Here is a 24,844-nt window from a genome sequence, read left to right on the forward strand (position 1 = left end):
AATTGAATGCAAGCTGCCTTCAGAAGCTAGTGAATGGCAGTAAGATATGGCATGGTCTGGTGGAACTTTTAAATAAAAAATTAAATAACAAATTGACATTGCTGTTTTTAAAAAATATGTAGCTTGAAGGCAGTGTATTCCGAACTTTACCGTTTTAATATGGTAAGCAAAATCATAATTGCAACATGTTCCACATTGTGCTGTGAACAACTTTATTTATGTCTGCAGGAACTATATTATGGACTTCGGGAGGTGCTGTGGATAAATCCAGAATTACAGCGTTGCCCACTGCGTTATTTTGATTGGAAACATGTTTTGGTGCACTGGCAGTAAATAGACTGCTATTAGAATGAACTTATGTTGGATAGCACTTTGCCTTGCCTACCTGTGTTTCAATCACCGGGACCTACAGAGCCTGTGAGTATTGGGCGAGGGGCTCATTCGTTCCCCTCTCATGCAGCCGTGGGCGTGTCACTCACAATCCCTTCACCCCCGGAACCGTGCGGGGAACAGTAAACGAAAACATTAAGGCCATTTTCATCCCTCCGCGGATCGCCGAGAGAAAATGGCACATTGTCTGTCCCTCAAATTGTTCATTACCGGTAAAGATCAAATACCTTCGCCGAAATGTTCGGCTCATTCCATTGGGAGAATTGAAACCTGAATACAGATGACCTTTTGTTTGGTTTGAAGCTTTCTATCAGAAACAAATAAGCACTTGTGACCTCCGTGCAAGCCTCGCCGGAAGATGTTGGGCCTGCCTCTTAAAATGGATATTTTTTCACAGCGGTTGAAATGATCAGAGGTGGATTACAGCTCACCTTTATATAGATTTTCAGTTCCTGCTGGAGAATAACTGCAGCGTGGAGAAAAATAAGAAATGATCTAAAAAGGGGATTCTGAAAGCCTGACTTGATTCACTTGAATCAAACTGGAAGTTCACCATAGGAGCAAACAAACAAACAAACAAACAAACAAATAAATAAATAAATAAATAAATAAATAAATTTATTACATATAAAGTAATATAGTGCCCTTGGAAGATGTTTGCCAATTTGATCTGATATTTGCAATGTATTAATTAATTCATTAATTCTTGGATTTGGGTAATGTTGTTCAGAGAGGCCAGTGTTTTTTTCTGTGCCATTCGTGTGGGGCTAGCTGCAGTTTATCCTATGCAACTGGGTGATTTAGATAATTGGTTCACGTGATAGAAGCTGATAAAACGAGAACTACTTTAGAAAGTTCACGGAGAGTGAAGGTCTGGTTAAACTTTTAGTGAACTGTCTGGCGCCTATTGCTGTGCTGATTAGAAGATATGTTGTCCAATCACGCTGCATGATGGGGGGTTCGAAAGAGGTCAAGTAGGAACTAGTTAGGGGTTGCAGATGAAGACTCGAACGGAAGAGAGAAGCAGATGGTGCACGGTGCAGGAGAGATCGTAAAACTGTTTAGTGAAATTGAGTTGAATGCACGTTTTGGAATTGATTATCGGTTTTCGCCATCGTCATTGAATTAAGTCGCGGTACGGGATGGGAAGGTGCGGACGTTTTGGTGTAAATTCCAGTTTTTCTTATTTTCTTCTCGACGAAGTGTTTTCTCTACTGTTTCGGGTTAGCTAACCTGCAGCTAGCCACACGAAGAGGACAGCACGCGGCTGGACGAGTGTGTTTGTGTCGGACCTGCATTCGGATCGCCAGTGACTTGTTTTCCTGTGTGTGTGAGTAAACCTCAACATTATTCTTGTGTGGATTCATATGAGCTCCAACATGCGCGCCAACGTATAAAGACAAACTGTGCACGAAAAGCCTAAAACCCCGGGTTATTTTCTTTAGTTTGTTATTTTGGTTTCGTGTTCATTTCTTTCATTTAATACTGTGACAGTTAAAGGGGCCATGCAGTGTTTATGGGCTGCCTAAGTTTGAATGGCGTCAAGTTGATGGCACTGGTGTTTAAAAAAAATAAAATAAATGCCACTATTGTAGTTAAAGATATATTCTGGACTGTGTATAGTGTTATTGCATATTTTTCTCTTGAAATTGATTAAGCCCATTATAATTTGGTGTATTGCAGGTTTTACTCCTTATACATGGAGTCAAATGTTACGCACAAGTAGAGCACCATTTTAGGTTAATAAAATAACTGGTTCTTTGAGTGTGAGTGCTCAAAGTGGGGGCTCGTGAGTCAAAGTGTTTTTGCATGGGAGTCATTGTTCACAAGCAGTATAGCTACATACTAACATCTTTAAAGCTACCTGAGGCCTCCCAGTCTCCCAGGTGAGATCCCTAGACATAGGCCTGGAGTAAACTGGTGCATCCCATCACAGCTCCTCCCATGCATTTTAGTGTCTTAGTGGAAGTTTCATAGGTTTCAGTATTACCTATGTATATTATGTAAATGAGCATTGTGGTGGGAGGGCTACATATGCATCCATGGACAAGTATCAGACAATAAGCTTAATAATGCATGTAATCATTGCAGTTTATGTGTCAGCAGGATGGAAATTATGACTGAATACATATTTAGTAAGTCTAGGGTTCTTTTGGTTGCATATCCAGCTTAAGTTATTTATCAAACTAATTATATGCCTGGTTTCCTCCAGGTACTCTGGTTTCCTTACACAGTCCAAAAACATACATGTAGGCTAATTGAAGACTCTAAATTGCCCATAGATATGGGTGTGTGAGGGCGTATTCCTGCCTCTTGCCTAATGCATGCTGGGATAGGCTCCAGCACTCCTCACGACCCTGCCCAGGATAAACGGGTATAGATGATGGATGGATGGATAATTATATGCCCCATAATTTGTAATCCATAACAGGCTGCAGTGTAGAGAGGATTACAATCTACAGGATGCTCCTGCACCTTCTCACACAATAGTGACTCCCCTGTTCGATTAGGGTTCTGATGTCCCAGCTGCATATATAGAGCCAGCGTTCCACACTATGACTGAGCAGCTCAACTGTTGAACTGTATAGGGTAAACGTCCCTATTAAGCCCACGTACCATATAAGCCCACTTGCAACTTCTGAGTCAAATAAAAAAAAACGACATCATCATTTTTTGCTGTGTGATGTTTTTTCGAATGAAGCTGGTTGTTATGTAAATGACACTTTTTACTGTAAGTCAATCACATTTGTCGATATTGAGTTATCGAAGCATATGTGTGGCATGTGCATGCTGATCCCAGAAGAAGTTGCAAAAAAACTTAGGTGATTTTGGTACCCTCAGAAAATAACATTTTTTGTATATTTCTACTCCTGTTTTTGGAAAGTACTCACTTGTTATCAAAATTTAAGTGATTAGTGTTTTGAATGAGACATATGTTAGAATATTACCTGAATTAGAAATATTGTGTCTTTTGAAATCAAAATATGAGTTTTAGCACACTAGCAAACAGACCACATGCTGCATCAATACAGTAGCTACATAGTATGGTTCATTGCAATGACATAAAGCATGATAAGCATGTATAGTTTATATTTTTGTATGCAGTTTATATTATTATACTGTTAAATAGACAATAAATGTGTATGTTTATCTTTATTTATTTTTAATTAACATTTTTACCTGGTGGGCTTAAAGGGGACTCTAGCAAAAAATCACACTGTCTGAGGTGGATGTAAATGAGTATAGCTAATTACTTCTCTACATGATCAATTTATACTTTTCATATTATGTTAGTGCACCATATATAGATTTATTTCATACAGTTGTTTTTTTAATGTCATGTGAGTAGAATAAAATATTCTGTCTTTAACCATAAATTCACTGATGTTCCCTTTAAGCCCACCTGTTCCCATTAAGCCCACTTTACTGTGTTTCAATGGGGATTTTCTACCTTTTGACCTCTGAACCATTTTCCTCCCTAATTTTGACCTCACCTGATGAATCAGCTCCATAATTCAGATAATTAATACCCATATTTAAATATCAGTGATATTGCATACGTCACTTCATTCTGGATAGGCCTGTGTTCTATCTTAACATTAGCAAAAAAATTTTAATCTTTACTTTTCAGATGAGTTTTAGTTTAAGATGACTAAAACACGAAAGAACTACAGTTCATGCCCACGCATGATAGAAGCGCAAGTTCATCCTCTGTAAAGCAGGGCTGTAGGGACCTGGACCATTCTATTTGCGCAATCATGAGGTCATTGAAAATCTACAAAAATAAGATGAAAGCCATGAAAGACTTGCTAGCGTAAGACAAAGACAACCACAACGTCGGCTAAAGATTGAAGCAAACAAATAAAATAAAGCTTAGACCACCCTATAACCTGTTATGTTACACTACTAAGATGGAGCATGGAGCAAATGATAGCCTTACTAAAACGATACAATCACCTCAAAGAGCATAGGCCTACGTTTAGTCTAGGAGAAAGTAGAAATTGCAGAAATGTTGACATCTTTCTTGTTTATTTTGTTTAAGTTATAGGCTAATGATACAAGAGCTTCAATATGTTAGGACTGATGTCTCCTCATAATGAACTGCATGTTTTAATGTTACTCCACAATGAACTGAATGGTTTTAAAATGTGTTTTTACAATGCTTTCAAACTACTATCCTAAATCTGTTTAACATTAAAAAATTTATTGTTTAATTGTAAATCCTGAAATTGACTCATTTACTATCCTTAGAACATCAGTATTGAACTTGAAATTGTTTTTCATTCAGTCAGTCGGTCTTCAGAAATCTTCATAAAAACACCTGCACTTTCAACCAGCTGACTGAACCAGAAATTTTGGCCAATTTCAAATGCCAACAGCACACCATAGGATAGAGATACAGACAAAATGACAACACATATTGAAAGATGAAGTATTGAAGAGTAATTTCCACTATAGTTTTGATTTTGTTCGTAAATATTTTTTTGGCTACATTCCAAAGAAGACATGTTGTAAGTTTAACTTTTTCTGTGTTGACAACACAGCAAAAAGGCTGGTCATGCCTATTTCAAATGCCATTTACAGGCCATAGGATAGGAGTGGAGACAAAATGAAAATAGCTATTGAGAGCTAAGAGATTACAGATTTGAATAGAACAAGTTTGTATTGTTAGGATTTTTTAAATATATATTTATTTATCAACAAATCATGAAGTGGGCTTATTTGGAACACCCATGGGCTTAAAGGGTACGTTAGGTACCCATTAAGCCCATGCCAGACTTTTGACATATTTTGACAAATTAAACAATAAAAACATTAGAAATGGGTATAAATGAATTATTGACACTTCAAATGAGAGATTAGACTTTCATTATAACTAAAATGTTCTCACTTAAATTGGGTCAGTATACATGAAAAATGTCTGAAAAGCGGATTTGGTGGGCTTAATAGGGACGTTTACCCTACCTGCCAACAATAAAAATTTGGAGAAAAATTATGCTGAATTTATTCTGTCATCTACGGTTGAGTATGAAAAGAATCATAGCAGCATGAATCCATAGCTGAAATGAAATCTCCTATTATTTGAAATTGTTAAGTTATTTTGCGCATTGTGGCTTAGACCTGCATAACTGAAAATGTAATCTAATGGATGAACACAAACAACAATGTAAAGAAGGGACTGATGGCAAGACATCCTTTAGGTTAATGAACGATGGAAGCTTAGTATAAAACTACCTAAAGTTTATAGCACAAAGGCTTGATGGCATAGTCCGCTTATGTTATATGTAAAGGTAACAATATGCCCCACATTTTGTAATCCAGGCCTGGTTGTGACAGAGCCAACTTTGGACATATGGACCTTCAGTGCAGCAAGGTTTCAATGAAGCCAGGTTATCAAAACACACACAGTGATCATTTGACTCATGTCTGTCAAACAATTATTTCCAGTTCCACAGCTGTCTATAAAGTAATTTGTATACATTACACATGCCATACCTTAAATTCAGCACGATCATATGCATGCTTTGATATATTTGTTCAGTGAAATCCTATTAGTACTTGTGGCTTAGAACACCCGCTTTATCCACGTTAATGAAGGCTGATGGATTCTATCACTTTAATCAAGCTCTTTAATTCAAGAACAGCTTTATTTACATTTCCAAATCCGATCAACTTGAGACATAAGCAGAACACTTACAGAGAACAATTTCCTGCCACAATTAAGAATCTGATACACTTGGACCTCTCTGGCCATTCAAGGAACTCATAATTTTTATTATCCCGTTCGATGTCCCCAGGTTTCAACTACTGGAACGCACTTCAGTACGGCAACAAAGGACAACATTTGCATTTTTAATCAGTTCAAGGGTCTATCTAGGACTCACAGACATATTTAGCCTTAAACCTAAAAACCCACACCACCAGAGATCTTTTTAATATGATCTCGCCCTGTGCTGCCTCTTATTGAGAAACGTCAATCATGATGAAAAACAGAATGGCCATTTAATTCCCTTTTCTGATTACCAAGCTGTGAGAGCAGTGGGGGACACTGATGAGAAATGTACCCTGAACAATTTCTGATGCTTTTTTGGTACAGCTAGTCATTACGGTGCATCTATGACCAGAGGTGGGAAAACCCAGGTTGAGAAAGTGAAAGGCCTCTCCAGTATTTTTTTCCAATCACCTGGATTTACTAGCTAGCACAATTCTTCTTCTGAATGTGGTCAGCCACAAAGTCAGGTGGCAGAGTTCATGGGTGGAGGAAACAGATGGCAGGACTTTTATTTTCTGACCTGTGAACTTTCCACCTCTGTCTACGACAAACAATTTAATGTATGTTGAAATTTTACTGAAAAAAGTTTCAAATAAATGGTTGTAAAATATCAGTACAAACATAATGATCAGGTTATGACCCCAGTTATAAGACGCTATACAATGTCATGACTAGTTATGCCATGCTTATGGCAGTTTATGTAGACTTTATGGCATGCAGTTTAAGCAAAGCACTACCAAATAAGTTTATTTCTCTCTGTGACTAGAAAGCCTCCAAGAAAACTTTGGACAAAAACTATTTTCCTTGTGTGCCTGCTGGGACAATTTTAAGACATTCTTTCAAAATTACATTCTGTGAAATGTCTTTGTTCAGAATCTTTGTTCTTTGTTCTCCTCCCTTGTTCCTCTCTGTGTTCCTTTTTAGCTCCTTCCTTTGAATACATCTATATATAGAGGGAAACAGAGGGTTGATTATTACACACAAAGCCAACCACCCACCCACCCACGCACACACACACACATAGCCTATATTTAGTTGTTTACTGATCATCTGTGGTAACTATGATAAGTGCTAACCAATGTGTAACAAATGAAAGGTATCTTTGATAAACTTCTTAGTTGTTTATTTTATTAATCATGTTTTGGTCAAATGTGTGATTCTGAGTTGTACTGTTACCAGTTCTTGTATCAGTTAACTATGAACATGAATCTGTTGTGGCACTTGTGGCACTAAACTGTTGGCTTGGCCTATAGTGGGGAAGGTTTAGTTTAGCCAGGGCTGCTTGGTTTACTGCTACATGGGTTGCCCTCCGAACTATGTAGTTACCCAGTGTGGTAAGTTACCAGGGTCAAATGGTTACCTGTAAGCTACCTGGGTTACCATGTAGGTTGTATGATAGGCGATTGGTTTGCCTCCGATTGCTTCCTAGATCTTTTGTTGATTACGGGAATTGTAGGATGAAAAGTAAGTCACTGGCTGACCGGAAAGTGTGTCAGAAGAATGCACATGCATTCAGCCCCCATGCTCCTTTGCTGGTGATGGTGTGGGGGGAGGTACATACAACATTATCAAGGAAAATATAGTATTTGTTTGCATGGTTGTTTTACAATAATTTAGCGATGTCAAACTGTTTAAATGATGGAATAATGCAGTGCTCCTCATTAGCACTGGAAGTGGTAGCGGCAGCAGTGCAGTATGGGATAGGCACTTATCCAGGAAGACATTGCGGGGGAAAGAAATTCATTGGGAGTATCTGGAATCGATATGTGTTACAAGTGACAGAGGTTTTCAATGAGATGCTGAGCCACATGGGACATCAGCCGCAGTTTAGGCCGACGTGCGAGAGACAGGTTGAAAGTAGAGTATAAACGGCGGAGAGAGCAAAAAAAAAAAAAAAAAAACATGCCTCAGCCATCCATCATGTCACTGAAACCCCACCCCCCAGAGATGTTTAAGTGTCATCTTCGGTTTTAGGGGAAAACAAATAAATGAATAGGGATAGTTACCGGGACACAAAGTAACCCAGTTCCATTTATGTCACCCGCTGCATCCATCATGAAATTAACCCCTGGGGCAATTTATACAACAGGCTTCCCATATAAAATGTCTCCTGTGAAGACAGCAGGTATGTTTTTTAAATGGAGCGCTCACTGGAGAGGCTGCGTTTAGCGGGGGCAGTGTGACTACATATGGAACAGTATGGTTGCATTCCCCCTCGGTTTCTCGAATGGCTGACAGAGCGTGACGTGAAAGAAAAAAAGGATTAAAAAAAATCTGTTTCCATGTAACAATGTCACAGTTATTATTTCGATATTAATTATGACTGAAATAATCATGATTCTCCTTGTCTGTGCTATCATGTATAGCATGTTAAGAAAACAGAGGGATTGGGGTTGATTATTTTTGGGAATTTAGATGTGAACAGCTTAGCTATTTGGGAGGGAAGGCTGTTAATAAATACATGTTAAATACTCATATAAAAGATTCTGGGCCAAATTTGTTATGGTGGTGGTGTATTTGCAATGATGTATTATCAGTGATAACTCACTACCATTTAGCCAAAAAACTCTGAAGCTATTCTTTGCTATGCTCTCAAGTCAGTCACCGTGATAATGTGTGCCTTTTTAGCTATCTCTCCCCACATTCATTCTATTCTGTGATTAGTCCAAAATAAAAACATGAAATGCATTAAGTATGATTTCAGGTGGGAATCTGAATCACTTCCAGCTGAATAACGAGCGTTCACTTTCATTTCATTTTCATGTTGTTCATTTAGGTAAATTGTGAGCATTACTTCCACTTATACTGAATCCTGACAATTATTCAGGAACTGGCCACATTGCAGTGAGATGTTACCAGCCTTTAGCAATATTTAAATTGTGGCTTTTTGGTTATCTTCATTTACATAATAACTTTTATCAATTTTCAGAAAACACACTCATTCCCCTTAGAGTGATTTTTAATAAAATACTTGATTATGTAACATAATAAAATGAATCAAAGGCATATTCGAAGGACCACTATAATGCTTAAATTATATGTCAGTTTAAAGGTGACCTCTGGCTTTGAGATACTGTAAACACAGTGGAGGGTCAATATTGCCATAGGGTACCTTTCTTGTCCTCAGTGAAAACCATTCTGATTTCACTGTAGAGCGGGACCATACCAAAATGTTATTTATGCATGAGTAATGTTCATAAAACCTAAAGACATAGGCTTCATGATGAATTGATTACAGTTTCCTTTCTTTGGATGCAGGCATTTTTACCATGTCCCCTGTTCTGTTCACTCAGCTTTAGTGACAGAAAAAAAAGACCTTTCCATTACAAGTCCAGTTCCTCACCCACTGTGCTACACTGCTGCCCTGGTCAAGCATGACATGTCAGGCTGAAATATCATGGGAGTTAATCATATAATTGTAAATATGTTTGTCAAAGAGGACAAAACCCACTTATGCTATTCGCCATTATGCTAGCTTTGTCACAATCACAATCAATAGAGTTGCTCATTTCTCCACCATGTCATGACATATGACATATGAATCGTGAGCACGTGTTTAAGATAAAATGTCATATTTACAATAGTATTATATTTTAAAAATTGAATCATGCCTGATGGAAAGATACTGATCCCAGGAGTCACAAGTACTCAATAAATGTTCTGTACAAATGGAAATATCCACACGGAAGCAAGGTGAAGAAGGTGGGCTGAAGGCCAGAAATTCTGTAAGAGAAGTCAGAGGTGACATGAATGCCAATGATTTTAGGGGTCATGTGGAAAAGTCTGTTCAGCTTTCCGTGATCAATATGAAATAACAAAACCAAGTGTTTACCCATGGGAGAGAAGCCAGTAGAGCGCAAGAAGCTACCATGCATGAGGCGTTCTGAGGCGAGCTGCCTCATTGGAGGATAACTCACTTCTGCGTATGATTCCAGACAACAAGTATCGTATTCGTCACGTTCTTTGCTTATTTTTTTTCCTGATCTATTACCCCATTGATTTACCCATTAATTAGATGTGTACTAATTACAGCTGTTGATTTGCCTAAACTTATTAGCCGGCTACTAACACAGATCATTAGTTCTGTTATTAAACAATACCGGGCTAACAACTGGGAGAGGCAAACAAGTCAGAGTTTTACAGAACTGGTGACATCCTTGCCTGGATCATCCAGACCCCGAATCGCCATGTATGTATTTTTATTTTCACACCAGAAAAAAATAAAAATAAATAAAATGATAACGCAGACATGCAAAAATGGGGTCTGGATCCAGAATGACAATGTGCAGAGTTGTCACCAATATTGTACAGTCAACGCTAACTCAACGTAATGTCATTCACAGTTTTTCTCTGTTTGGATCAGAGAATAATGCTGATAAGAACTCTTCTGTGCTACACACATGTATTAACATGTCCAGTTTCATGAGGGCAGGTATAGCTTGTGTAGGTCTCCAGTACAAAACCTAACTGCCAGTTTCTTAGGATCCATATCGTTTATTGAATATATATTCACAACATAACATTGTTTTGCGCTCGGAAGACGTTTTCTTGACACATGGTCCCTTCTCTCTCTCTCCCTCTCCCTCTCTCTTCCCTTTTCCATAAATTTTCAGTTTTGTTTTTGCTTTTTCTCTTTGTTTCTCTTCTCATTAACCTGGTGCAGCCTGCATTTGATCATCCTTCAAAGATGGCGACCAGTCCCGGTTGCTATACCAACCGACTGAAGCTCTATAAAAAAAACTGTGCAGAATTTTTTAGTTTTTGTTAAAATATTGCATTTAACTCTGGATTTAGAAGTTAAATGTCCATTTATATTTGGACATCAGCTCAGTTTCCTTTCAAGAAGCTGATGACTTTTTAAATCCATTGCTACAATTTATCTCTGTTCACAATTTCTCCAACTTTTCAAAACGTTCAAGACATAGGCTTGTGTGCCTATGTTGTGCTCAGGTATTGAAATATGTTCATTGTGTTTTCATGCCAATTCAATATTAAACCATTTATAAAACTCCCTTTATAACATAAATGTCATGTCACTGTCTGACTCATTGATAATCTGTCCTGTCATAGCTGTACCCCCTGTCATGCCCCTGTCCACCCAGTCATCTTGGCATGTTTAAATCAGAATTTAATCATACTGCCAACTATCAATAACATTTGTGTGTCATGTTGTCAAGTTAGAGGGGACCATCAGTATACTTAAGCTAACATGAATATCATTATATACATTTGTATTCATGAAAAAAGGTGCAAGTTGAATGTGTACATATTTTACACAAATATTAGAAAAAGGACAGAATATCTTCACAAAACTGAAAATATTTATAATATTTCAATTAGAATACTTTAAATCATGTGTTTATATTATTTATGTGTCACTGACAGGATGAACGTGTCACACTCATGGTTAATTTTCCCACAACTATTTGATGCTAAGTACCTGAGCATGACCAAGATGTTTTTCTGCAAGTCTAAGGTCTACAGTCTGTGATAAAACTTGAAAAGAATTAAATTCTTGACTAAAATCCAGAGATTTTGTGAACTGCCAAAGGCACCATATGGTGATAATGTCCTGATATTGTTTTTGTAGTAACACATTGCATGCATTAAACAGATGAATGCATTAAACAGTATTTCTCTCCTTGTGTGTGTCTGTGTGTGTGTGTGTGCGTGCGTGCGTGTTTGTGTGTGTGTTTCAAAACAGTGACTTGCACCATGGGTGATGTCTGACAGCCTTAATTCCATTTCTTTGTCAGTAAGTCGCTAATTTGCTACAGTAAACCCGAAGCCATTGCTTTCTATTGAGTCCAATTAATTTTCATGACTCTGCAGCAGAAATTTTCCCATTGGGCTCTTGTAACAATTTATCCCAAAATCATGCCAAACATTTCACTTTACAAAATCCCTCATTTAAAAGGACTAAATTAATTTGTTCCATCGCACTGCTACATATTTGAATATCCGAGCTGGGATCCTCATGGGCAGCACCAACGGCTCTTTGCTCACACTTCAAGCTTCAAGCGTGATAACTTGCATGATTTCCAAATGATGGTTGCCTGTTCAATTTAATGATGTGCTTCCATATCTGTGGCATAGATCACCATCAGTTGATTGCATAATAATAATAATAATAATAAATAATTTAAAAAATAAAATAAAATAATAATAGACCACCAATTATCTAACCCTCTTATTTCTGGTCAGGGTCATGGAAAGTGCTGGAACTTATCCCAGCATGCACTGGGGGCAGGAATACACACTGGTCACCAATCCATCTCACCCGAACCAGCATGGCATAGACTGTGGGAGGAAACCAGAGAATCTAAAGGAGACACAACGCAGATGCAGGGAGAACATGCAAACTCCACACAAACAGGCTCTGACCGGGATTCAAACCCAGGACCTACTTGCTGTCAGGCGACAGTGCTACCCACCGCACCACCTTCATTATTATTATGGATAAAGGAAATGTACAAGAGCAAGTGCATATGCATATACTGAATGTGTGCAACACTTCAATGTTGTGTGTCTCAATAAGCCCATATAGCTGGATATCTGCAAATTCACCATGAAGGTCGGATAGTCTTGTGCGTTCCTGGAATTTAATTGCCATCTCTTCATAATCTGATTACACGGTGTGTGCCGATGCAACAGAGATACGGCAGGGGTAATTTAATTAAAGCCAATATGCCACCTATCCACTGAAAGATCTGCACAGGTGAATGAAGTAATGTCACCCATATCCTCTGTATATAATGTTTTTGCACCTCAGAAATATGTCAGTTCACTGAGGCAACCATTTATCATAAAATATCTTGATTTACAATCTTTCATCTGAAACCTTGCAAAAAAAAAAGGAGCCTCTTCTGAGTCCATAGCTAGCTATTAACTTAAGGGGATGAGTTGGGGGGTGGAAGGTAGGTGGTGAAAAATTGTGCCATTTTGAGATCAAGCAGTAACTAAAGATCAAACAGAAACTTAAATTGTGTTACTAAGGCAACAATCCCTTAGTAATGCAACACGGTTATGTGGGGGACAAAATGCAGTCCTACATTCTTGTGGATTTATAATTTTCTTTCTTGTATTATTTCAGAAGGATCAACCTTGCTTTGAACACCATTTTTCGTTTGACAGGGACATGCTACAGTTCAAGGGCTATACACATATTTCACAGTATTAGCATAGAATCAGTATAGAAATATGGAAAACCTAACCTCCGTAATCATAGTTAGATTACTGTTATTGTTTTAATGTTTAAATTTACATTTTACATACATGCTTGTGAATTAAATTAAAAAAAATTTTTTTTTTGAAAAATGCTCAGCTGTGAGGAATACAATTGGAATTAAGGGGGATTGGGATAATAGTTTTTTTGTCTTATGTGACATATTTCATTGTATTTGGAATAACAGTTTCACTGGGGTTCTGAGAGAATGATGCTGAAAGCAGCATTCGTTGCATTATAACACAGTACAGGGACATTCTCTTTATAATACAAGGGCAGGTGGTAGTTATCTGGGAAAAAAAAAAAAAAAGAGGGGATTGTTGCTAGATTTTCTTGCCCTGGGGATTGCTGCAGTAACCCGTGGGAATTAGAATCACTGCTTTGAAAAAGTCTTTGTTCGCTAAAAAACTTTCCTGATTCAGAGGACACATGATGACGTTTTCATGAAGAATCAGCCTGTGAACCTGTTGCCTTGGCTGCCATGACAACAGCTCTTATTTAAGTTTCAATGAATCATCTGTAGCCGATATGCTTAAACCAAACATTTTTATGCCGTGTAATATACATAGAGGGAGAAATACAAAAATGTTTCCATTAAATTTGCCTTAGTGAAGCCACCTTGAACTCTCAGGAACATAATATTATATAAATGATCAATGCTGTGCTATTTGCCGGTTAGGAAGAAACATGATTGTGATTGAATAAATGTATATCTTCAAAAAGCCACTGAAATTGACAATGAGGCATATGCTGTGATATCTACTATTACCCATGCCCTTGACTGAGGCCTATGCTAAAAATGGAGGTGCTGATTATGCAAAATAACAAATATTAGAGCTGCAGAACAAAATAAATTCATGCCCTCAGTTATGCATGTTCATCCATCCATCCATCATCCATACCTGCTTATCCTGAGCAGGGTCTCGGGGGGTGCTGGAGCCTATCCCAGCGTGCATTGGGCGAGAGGCAGGAATACAGCCTGGACAGGCCGCCAATCTATCGCAGGGAACACACACCATTCACTCACCATTCATTCACACACTCGTACCTAAGGGCCTTTCAGAGTCTCCAGTCAGCCTACCTGCATGTCTTTGGACTGTGGGAGGGAACTGGAGAACCCGAAGGAAACACGCATGCAAACTCCACACAGAAAGGGCCAAACTGGATTCAAACCCGGCACCTTCTTGCGGAAAAAAAAAAAAAATTATAGGAATAAAAACACGATAAATAATATTTTTGTTCACTTTTCATCAAATAAAATAAATAAAAAGGAAAGCCTTTTATGTCATTTTAGCAGATCTACAATTTTATTTAGTCATCTAATGTTTTTATCTTTGCTTGGATATGGCACTGACACATTTGACAGTTTTAAAGACACTTGTAATTCTGTTGTTGCTGTGCTCGCAAAATTAAACAAACGTTACAATTTGACGCAGAAAAAAACTTTTAAAAAGTGGTATTAACACCCTCAGTTAGAGGACAGCATGACACTCTTTTTAATGCCAGCATACAAATGTTATGAAATGTGTGGAGGCATGTTATCAAACACTTATGGGTTTAGCCAAATGTTGAAAGGCGTCCCACTGTTGCGGCTTCTGTGATCTCCGCTGGAAAGCTGTCTGTTAAGCAATTATCCCCCGAAACAACACGGGGGCTGGCGGCACGCGCGCGCGCCACACTTTAAAATGCTGCACAATCAAGGTGGATCACAAACAGGTGCTGCACTACAATGAAATCGTAATGAGCGGCCATTTCGCAAAGTAAAGCACTGGGTCAGTTAATAACAGGCCTATTGCTGCTGAAAGAGCAACTGGGGGGTTGCATATCATCACAACACAAAGGCCCATTTCTGACTTGGCTGGTCGCTGCAGTATTAGAAACACAATAAATCGGTCAAAATTACACCGGGGGTGTTATTTTGTTGCCCTTTTCAATGTTAAACAGGTACCAAGTTTGCCATTTGGGGGAGATGAGTGCTTAAAACACACAGAGCAGGGCAATTAAAATAAATAAATAAATAAATAAATGACTGATGCCTACCCCATAGCAGCCTGTATCCCTGTCATAGCAAAACAGTTAAGCAGGAAGAGTCATGTTGTGCTGCATTGTGATGAGAAAAAAGTACCGAGAGAGTAGTCTGCAACAAAACTCAAACATCATTCTATCCAAATGAACTGTGGATATACAAGAAGTGAGGACTCAATTGTGTGGAAGAGTAAAGTGACTAGTCACATTCTGTGCTCTCTCTTGGACTGCTGTACAGGATTATGCCTCTTGACAAAGATGATTTTCGTTGCATGGATATTTGTCAGTTTGTTATTATGATTCATTTACAGTGTGACAGGCTCATGTATAACAAAGGTGTCCAGTGGCATAGTTACACAGGGAAATGTGACATCAGGTTAAGTAGTGTTTAGAATAAAGGAAACAAATCTTAAACCTTTAGGTCACTCCTAATCAACATCTTGGAAATACTGAAGTGTAATTCACAGAAATCCCAAATATAACTATGAGAAATATAAACATCCGTGTAGCTTGTCGGCTAATTGCACCATATACACACTGGCACTATGAACACTGTCTGCTTAGTTATCTAGTAGGTGCATTGCTTACCGATTATTCGATCAACTGTTTTAATATCTCGTCTTGATGCTGTTGCTGGTTGCAATGATGGGAGTTATGCAAATGTACGAGGTGTATAACTTTCTAGCAAACATTAGCTGTCTGTATCACACAATATGGTTGTTAATATGAACGTTTTGTTAAGGTTTGTCTGATATACATAAGGAGTCCTCGTTTTGTTTCCTGGTATTTAACTATGTATTAAATAACTTTTACCAACTGTTCTTGAGTTAAGAATAAAACAACAGAGCACAGTGTTCAAATTGAAGCTGCGAGAAAGACATAAAACATGCATTGCAATGCTTGATTAAACTTGGGAATCTAAAATAATATTGTGCTTTGGGGATATGCTCACCAGCATTAGATCTGGTGCCAAAATTGTGAGGACCCTCACCTGTGTGGAATATGGAGCATGATTTACTACATGATAAAATTCGTTTTCGGATAAAATTTGAGAACGTCAGTCTGTGTGGTGTCACAAAGAACAAGCCACAGCCTATAAATGTTCAGACACTTATTTTAAACGCACACCCTAATTGACGATGCCTTATAAAGATAACTGAATTCAAAAAGGTGGGGGGGAGGGGGGGGGGGGAGCTGTTTTGCATTTATGTGGCGTCTCATTTTGTGTCTGTGTTAAAGGCTCTGGTTTATAGCCTTGCTCTTCTGCATAAAGGAGACACAGATATTGATTAAATCCTGTCGCCCTGCTACTGCAAACAAATAATGACGGCACATGGTAGGACAGTAAACCAGTTCTAGAGCCAGATAATGACTGCTCCCTTGTCATTTCTGAAATTGCTCTTGTCCTAAATAGAGCAATTCTCCCACTTGCAAAAGATTACCATTACCGCATTGTTGCATGCAGATGTTAATACTCCTAAATTGTCCAAGCACACTCATGTCTATTATTTACTTATTATTAGATTATTGCTCAAATGAGAAATTGCTGAACTCCTTAAGTGCATCATATTTAACCCAAACAACAGGCAACCTGAACACTCACCTATAATTACATAAAGTTAAGTTACCTGCAGTATTTTGAAGTAGGAGGTAACCTTTCCACTCCACAGATTTCCTTATAGTGATTTGAATACTTTCTGCTACCATGGAGATCGGTGCTCGTGGCTGCTCTGCCCAAACCCCATAGCCATGGCTGGGCTGTAATCCTTAGATGTCTGTTACAGCAGTGACTATGGATCAGACAGCAATGACAGCCCAGTCCATCATCTTTTCCAAGCAGTTATTTTTATATTTGCTTCTCAATTTAAACAGTTCATTTGAATCCCTACAGCTGCATTCTATCTATTAAGAATAGTGATTTTTGTGAGGAATATAAAATGTATATTTTTATTTGATTGCAATTGCACTAACAATACTGTGTTATTTCATATATTATGAATGTCCAAGACATGAATTCTGTGGACTTTGATTCATTGCAGAGGATAGCAAGTGGTTTTAACTTGTGGTGACTAATCCATTTTACAATCATAGGTTCTGAAATTAAGGAAACAGGCCAGTCCAAATGGCATTACTCTCTGCATAAACAAAGTCGGTGGGCCACCACAATCACTCTCTGCAGCTCATTTCTTTCTTACAGTCTTTGCCCAGAACGACTGACCTTTTCTCCGCGGAGAGAAATCAAGTGGCTTATTAAAAGATGCCGAAAGAGGTTCCTTTAATCGAGAGAAGGAAAGAAAAACCTTCACATTTCCATTGTCCTTGTAGCATAGTCCCTAAGGTTTGGTGGCAATCCAGTCATCCACTTGTTGGCATTTCCATTCCTATTAAATACTCTAATCAGAAAGGACTTGAAAGGACTCTTAAATGGCAATCTCCTGAATAAAGGCATTTTCCGTTGTCAATTTCTGCTATAAAGTAATCTAGATAAAAAAGCAAAATCTCCTCGTCCATCTGGACCATGGCTTCTTAAGTTCTTTCATATGACAATCAACAGCATACATCAGACTGTTAAGTTGACATTGTTCATCAGAGATCATTTGCAGCTGCAATTAGTGGATGGCTACAGAATTATGACGCATTGTTTTAGTTTTCAAAGTTTGTTACATTGAAGGTGGGAACCTGAGTGTATTATTTAATTATATTGCCGATCATAAGCAGGCTCTCTTTCTAAAAAGTGGAAAATGCCATACCACATTACTTGGAATAGCCTTTGGACACTGTTCTTTTACGAAAACAGAAAACAGCATAGTATATCCTCATTGATTTTATTTTAATTTTTTTACTTCTACTTTTCTTACTTTTTAAATGTGGTCTTGGGTAGCTTAAACTCCACAGCATTGAGACATGCACATATCTGAATCAAAGGCTGAGGATAATGGTGCAGCCACAAAATATCAGCACCCAAAAGGACCAAAAACAGGCGCTGTTTAATTAGGGTTTGAAAAAGCATAAAATGGCCACTGTTGTGCACTTCTGTGAATGCTAATGTTTGTGCTGATGTCTCAACTGAAATAATGAGCTGAAAAATGTGTGCTTGCAGCACATTAAGCTTGGGAACAGGAGGCAAAGATGCCGAAGAACCTTAATGAGACAGGATGGGAATTAATTGTGTCACATAAACACACCAGCTTGTCATGGCCAGTTTTGCCATGTCAGACATAAAATAAGGAACTGTTGCTTGCAGACCAGCACCATATTTCCCCCCATGCAATGTCATGTTGGACATTAGTAATTAGAACATACATTTTGATAAGACTGCTTTACAGTACAGCTTGAACATCATACCTCAATACTGGAGTTATAATTCATGAATAAGAGTTAAATACTCCAGATACATGCATATTTAAATATGTACTAATGCCTGGGGGAGGCGATGTTGCTTGATGCAAAGCAGAGTCCTGTTGACACCCCCTGAAATGTTTGCATTTTAGAGAATCTGCAGATTGAAGTGACCGTTCTATGACAGCCCACCATAATTAGCATCGCAATCCTGCTTGTCGAAAGGTAAAAACGATCATATTTAATTAGCTGTGAACCCAGTACATTTTACAGGTCCTTTCTGAATAAGAAGGTTGCTGAATAGGGGTGTACTGGGGCATTAGGTGGCAGCAATGCACCAACAAGTACAAGATGTTAAAGCATTCAAATGTGAGTGAAACAGATGTTGGGCAGTCAACAAGGAAGTTACTTGCATCATAGACTGTGGTAACATGGGCCACGTGGTTCCTACGCATTACCTGCGGATGAACTGCTTCACTCCAGAAACCGGTTGCTTTTTGGACGTCAGAGTCAAGCCTGTGAAATGAATATGAAACAAACTCTCTTCTTTAGCTATTCTCATTGGATCGTCTCAGATGAGCCAATGGGACCTTTAATTCCTTAGATGCAGTTCAGCGAACCATGGCTAGCAATGACATGAATTTGTTTAAATTGGGTTTACTATGAACATTTGACAAAAAAAAATTAAAAGTCCAGCTGTGGGGCAAGGAGCAGGCTGGAGCTCTTCAATACACAGTGGCTGAGTTCCAGAAGGCCTCCCTTGGTACAAAAGGCAGAGGGCCTTTTGTCTATACTGACTGCCGATTTAGGAACCAGGCAGCAGCTGCCTTGATCGGCACTGAGGCTCGGTTGCCATGCTGCTGGTGAGTGAGAGTGACGCTGTTTATGGTTCTTCAGTCATCCCTGGTAGCAGAAATGCCTGAGGTGCAGAGTGGACAGCACCCCCAGAGAGCAGGGGCAATTATAGAGGCCAGTCCATTTGGTTTTCATGCAAGCATGCACAGTTTATGCAAAAAAACCCCAAAAAAAACAGGAAGCAGTTTTAAAGCAATCTATTCATTCAAGTACAAGTACCTCCCATCCATGCAAAGCCTGACAATTAAAGACTATATAATGACAAGAAACTGAGTGGAACCATAACTCATGACATAAAATTATACATTAAGGTTGCCCAAGACGTTACAGAGGGAAGAATTAGCATATCATACGCATCTTCGCTAAAAGAAAGCCCGCGTTTTTAATCTCAGCTCAGCTCGGTATTTCCATAAACGAGAGAGTAACGACTTGGTGACGAGCACGTCACGGGTCACCAAATTTGGTTCCATGCCCCGTCGGAGCAACAAAGCAAAGCAGCTTAGTCATCATGTTCCTCCCACAGGAGCTAAATAGGCTACGGAGATGACAGTTTAGGAACACTGCACCCCTGGATACTAGCCAAACCAGAGCCATATGATTACAGCTCTGTTTTTTTCTCTTTAATCATGATGTAGTGAACCTAGTGTGTGTCCCTGTCAGTCCTGGTGACACCAAACCAACAGATGTCATGATACTGATAAATGATAAAAAGGAAAAATAATTATATTTTCACTTAGCAGAAAGGAGAACCTTTTATGAGACTGGGCATCTTACACATCAATATCAATGTCTCTCAGATGCCCACATCAAAAGGTTGCAGTAGCGAATGTTGCGATTACTGGCAACATCTTATGTACACACACCGTGTGAACACCCACACACATACACACACACGCACACACACCCATTATTTCCTTAATTGATGTAGAGGCTGGCCTCACATGTCCATAAAGCAGGTAATGTATGTGTAACCGCCCAATTTTTTCCATTAATCAGCCAGTCTTCAAATGTGAATTTACTTTTCATCAGTTTAACAGATGCTGTAACCCAGAGCAACTCACAATGAGAGAACGCACGTGTACTATTTTTAATTACTATGATTTTCCATGTGATTATACTTTTGTAGCATGACCTTGCCTGTGGCCTGGACAAAAGGTACAATGTAAATAGCTACTTGTTACCCGGCTGAGTAAACTCTATATATATTACTATCCTGCAACTGTAAACAACCATACTGACAGACACTTTCAGGTTGCAGCCGCTGGATGGGTTTTTCTTACTGTGACATTCACTTGCTCAATAAGAAAATGTGGGGGAAAAAAGTGCTATAAGGTACCAGAAAGCACCATAAGAAATGGAAGCTTTTGGACTCTTGAAACTGTTCTGGTGTGAAACATGGGTGCCCGTGTAGTGTAGAGGCTATAGAAGTGGACTAACACTGGCATATTTTGAGCTGAGCGTATGCAATTCATTCAGGAAACCACTGAGCTACTTAACCTGAAACTGTTCAGAGGACACATTTCCACCATCAGACATAACGGATACACTCCATTCAGAATCACAATGTCACGTCCCACCAACCCAAACCTTCGCCAAAAAATATTCACCCTCCCTTTTAATCTAGCATGATTTACACAACTGTCTGTGTAGGCTGCTTCCTAGTTTACCTTTGTGTGTCTAAATTTCTTTCCTCTCTATTTTCTGTATCACCGGCATCTTTTGGGTACATGGAATAATACGTCATAGAGGACAGCGAAGAGGAACAATTTGCTCTCTGCGTCCCAAACGGGTCTTAAAGATGCCTTTGAAAGAAATACACCATCTCAGGCTGAGCTCAGACTGCAGCCATAAGGTACACTGAGGCGTCATATATTTTGGTGCAGCGCCTCTGGTGTAGACAGTTTTTCCTGGCGCTCCCAGGACGTCCCAGGGGGTCATGTCTGGCGCCAGCTGCGGCTTTGGGACTCGCCCGCATCCCTTTTGCATACCGGAGGATTTGCGCAGAGGGATTTCAGCCTCGTCTTCATCCGCTGGATCACGAGCGCAGCAAATTGCCCGTTTCCATTTCACGAGTCAAAGTGCACAGAGATGCACTCCCCTCAAAGGGAAGGCCAGACAATTTGCATTTACAGTATGCATGTAAAGAATATAAAAGAATAAATGTTAAGTGGGGTTGAAATTGCGGAGGTTTTCAGTGAACCCCGGGTTTGGATTGGCGAGGCCCCATGGTTAATGTGGTACAAAAAAAAGATCAGAGCAGAATGAGCTGAAACGGAGTTGACGTGCAGGAAAAGCTCATCATGCTTTGCGGGAAACAATGAGCACTCAATTAAACATTTCACCTTCGATCAATTAACCTCTGATGAAACGTGGAATCACGCCATAATCGGTTCGGTTGCACCATACATAATGATAATAAACCAATGCACTTACGGTATTCGTCTAGCCTTGAGAATTGTAATCAGCGTGCTTAAATCACTGTAATGTGGATGGATTGTATCCGGTAATATGAAACATATACAGCATGCTACGTGAATGACATGCATATTTTCCTTTATGGAAATATATTGGAATGTGTTTTAAATGAGGCATATTGTTACATTACATTACTATTTTTTTTTTTCAGACACTTTTACCAAAAGTGACATACCATCAATGCGTACTGAAGGTCATTGGAACAAATCAAAACAGGTCCGATAAAGTTCAAATTTACCATAAACTCACTTATGAAAGAAATCATGTGAAATTTACCTTTTCATGTGTGAAAATCACAATTACACACATGAAAAACATTATGTGAATAGAACAGTTTCACTTGTGATTGGCTTTTTCACATGCAAATTAACATTTCCAATGAGAGAATAGGTCACACTGAATCGTTGGCATCTTCACATTTTCACATCACTGGCTTTTAAAAATGTGAAATAGGCCTACAATTTTCACTTGTCAATACAAAACGTGACTTAAAATAGCATAGGTTACTTTTTCCACTCTCATCTTATAAGTGGAATCATTTTTTAATACTTTTATTTTCTTCTCATGTTGGGTGTTCACATAATTGTTTTTGAATACATGGCTTTTTGTTAGTGCTACCAGCTAAACATAGCCGTGAACTTCAAGTCTAGTATACATAGCAAAGCTAGGGCTAAGTCTTAAGGCTAAGTCAGTAAAGCCATGACTAAGTCTTAAGCTAGATGTGAGGCCTGATATCAAGTGATGAAAGAACTACAAGATAAAAATACAAGTTCTAAATGAAAGTGCTAGAAGGTGAAGATACAAGATACGAGTGTGACATGAGTCACTGTGCTGCTTGATTGTGGCTAGCCCTTCAGAGGAGTGTAGTGTTAATGCTAATCAAGGCAGAGTCTGAAGAAAAGTGCCTTCAGACCGTAATGGAAATTTGGCAGCAACTGATCAGTTTGTAGTGGAATGGGGAGTTCATTCCACCACTGTGGAGCTAGGGGTGGAGTAGCTTCGCTGTCAGGACGAGTGAAAAACCATAAACCATTCACACGGAAGGTAGGAAGTAGAAGTCGTCCTGCTGCAGCAGAGCGGAGAGGTCAAGCTGAAGTGTAGTGCTAAATGATGTCCTGTAGGTAGGAAGGGGCTGTACTTTTGACTACAGTGTAGGCCGGAGTCCCCAGTGAGGATAGGAACCCAGATATAAAAGGGGAACATGTTCTCCATTAACTGGCATGGTGTCAACAGTTAAAAATATGCTAAATGGTAATGGGGAGGTAATAGGAAATGTATAGGAACAAATAAACAGGTTTAGGCAGATTATAGCCTGGGGTATTAAACTCGCTGGTAAAATAGGCAGGGAAAACAAAGAGGAATTGTATATTAACATTACTTCAGGAATGGGGGGGGGGGGGGACACAGGAAAAGACACGCGGAGCCAAACAAGTAAGCAATTTATTTTCATTTCCGAGCCGAGCGCGAAATATACGGACGGTGAATAACACTGAACTCAGCGGAGACGCAATTAATCTTGCCGGTGGACTTTGGGGATTTTTATTAATTTCTGGCACACCGTTACAAACAGGACGCATTCCTTGCTCAACACAGAGAAAATCTAATTCATTTTTAGTAATCCATTCATTGGCTTTGGCAGCGGTGAGAAAAGAATGCATTTCTTCTTTAAAATAATTTGTGGGATCACATTTCGGCGGGCAATAAAATGCTTTACCACCGAGTTGGGAAATAATTTCAGCTCTATCTGTTGCAGTTGCTTGATTGCACATCCTCTGTCAGCACTCCTAATGGCTCTGCTTCCTACATTAGTTCAGACAGAACATTGTTTTCCGCATGAGGAAGGTTTTTTTTTGTGTATTTTCTTTTGCGTTGCCAGTACATATTTTATCTGCTGAGATGTTCTTTTGAAAAAAAAAATGCTAATTACTTGTTTTCTGCTGGTAAAACTGGAGTATTTTAACTAATAAATATTTACAACCTTAACCACGGGGAATACGATTTAATTTTTTTTACAGGTGTAAAATCTGTGCCACGTTAAAAAAGTTAGTTTGAATACAACAAAACAACCACGTGTTTACACATCAATAGAAAGGGTCAAGTAAAAAGATTTTACTGATTTTCTCTGAAAAAACAAACAAACAAACAAAAAAAAAAAAAACAGAAAGGCCTGATTCATCATGAAGTTAACTTCGTACATTCATGCGTACGTAGCATTCTAGCTTGTCTGCTTTTAGAGTGTTCATTAAAGGGTGTTGATCATTTCACTTCAAGTTAATGTAACAGGAAAAACTATCCACTGCCTCACTTAAGTATCACTGCCTCTGTATTACATATCACACTTCATTTGGGGTAGTGAAGAAGCATATATTTTTAATACTTGAATCTTGCTAAAAAACCACCAGAAACCCCTAGGTGGACTGCTCTTTGACTCAGCTTAACAGAAGTGTCCCTGGGCTCCTGCCATGTCTGCCTGGTGCACTGTCAAATAGGTCTGTATAAAAAGTAGCCAATAATTGCTGGTTCAAGGGCACTTTTACCATTGCGCAGATCATGGTTAAGGCTTTCACTGTGGTGGGTCAGCCGATTTTAGACCAGTGTTTATGAGGACCTTCTCCCTATAACGCTCCTGGTTTATAGCTGGTTTTTTAATGATATAGGTTTATCATTTTAGGTGCTTGCTTGTATGTTGTGCTTCAATCTGAAAACATGCCCTCTGTAGTACTTTTGGCAGCACCGCCAAGCATCATTTTCGGCATCATCAT

At 38.9% G+C, this 24,844-nt stretch overlaps 2 long non-coding RNA genes across 2 annotated transcripts in view; both read left to right on the forward strand.

Annotated features, from left to right (window-relative positions):
• The first annotated feature begins 1,352 nt into the window (after nt 1-1,352).
• Nucleotides 1,353-24,844, forward strand: part of LOC135251685 (uncharacterized) — a 45,668-nt gene continuing 22,176 nt past the window's right edge. Inside the window, exon 1 of the long non-coding RNA XR_010329187.1 lies at nt 1,353-1,720. This is a non-coding gene — a long non-coding RNA (uncharacterized LOC135251685). The remainder of the gene's footprint in view (nt 1,721-24,844) is intronic.
• LOC135252068 (uncharacterized) lies at nt 11,868-14,188 on the forward strand. Its single transcript, XR_010329298.1, has 2 exons — nt 11,868-11,918; nt 12,368-14,188. It is a non-coding gene; the product is annotated as an uncharacterized LOC135252068 (long non-coding RNA).

The sequence above is a fragment of the Anguilla rostrata genome, chromosome 3 (assembly GCF_018555375.3).
Source record: "Anguilla rostrata isolate EN2019 chromosome 3, ASM1855537v3, whole genome shotgun sequence".
In the NCBI taxonomy this organism is placed as follows: Eukaryota; Metazoa; Chordata; class Actinopteri; order Anguilliformes; family Anguillidae; genus Anguilla; species Anguilla rostrata.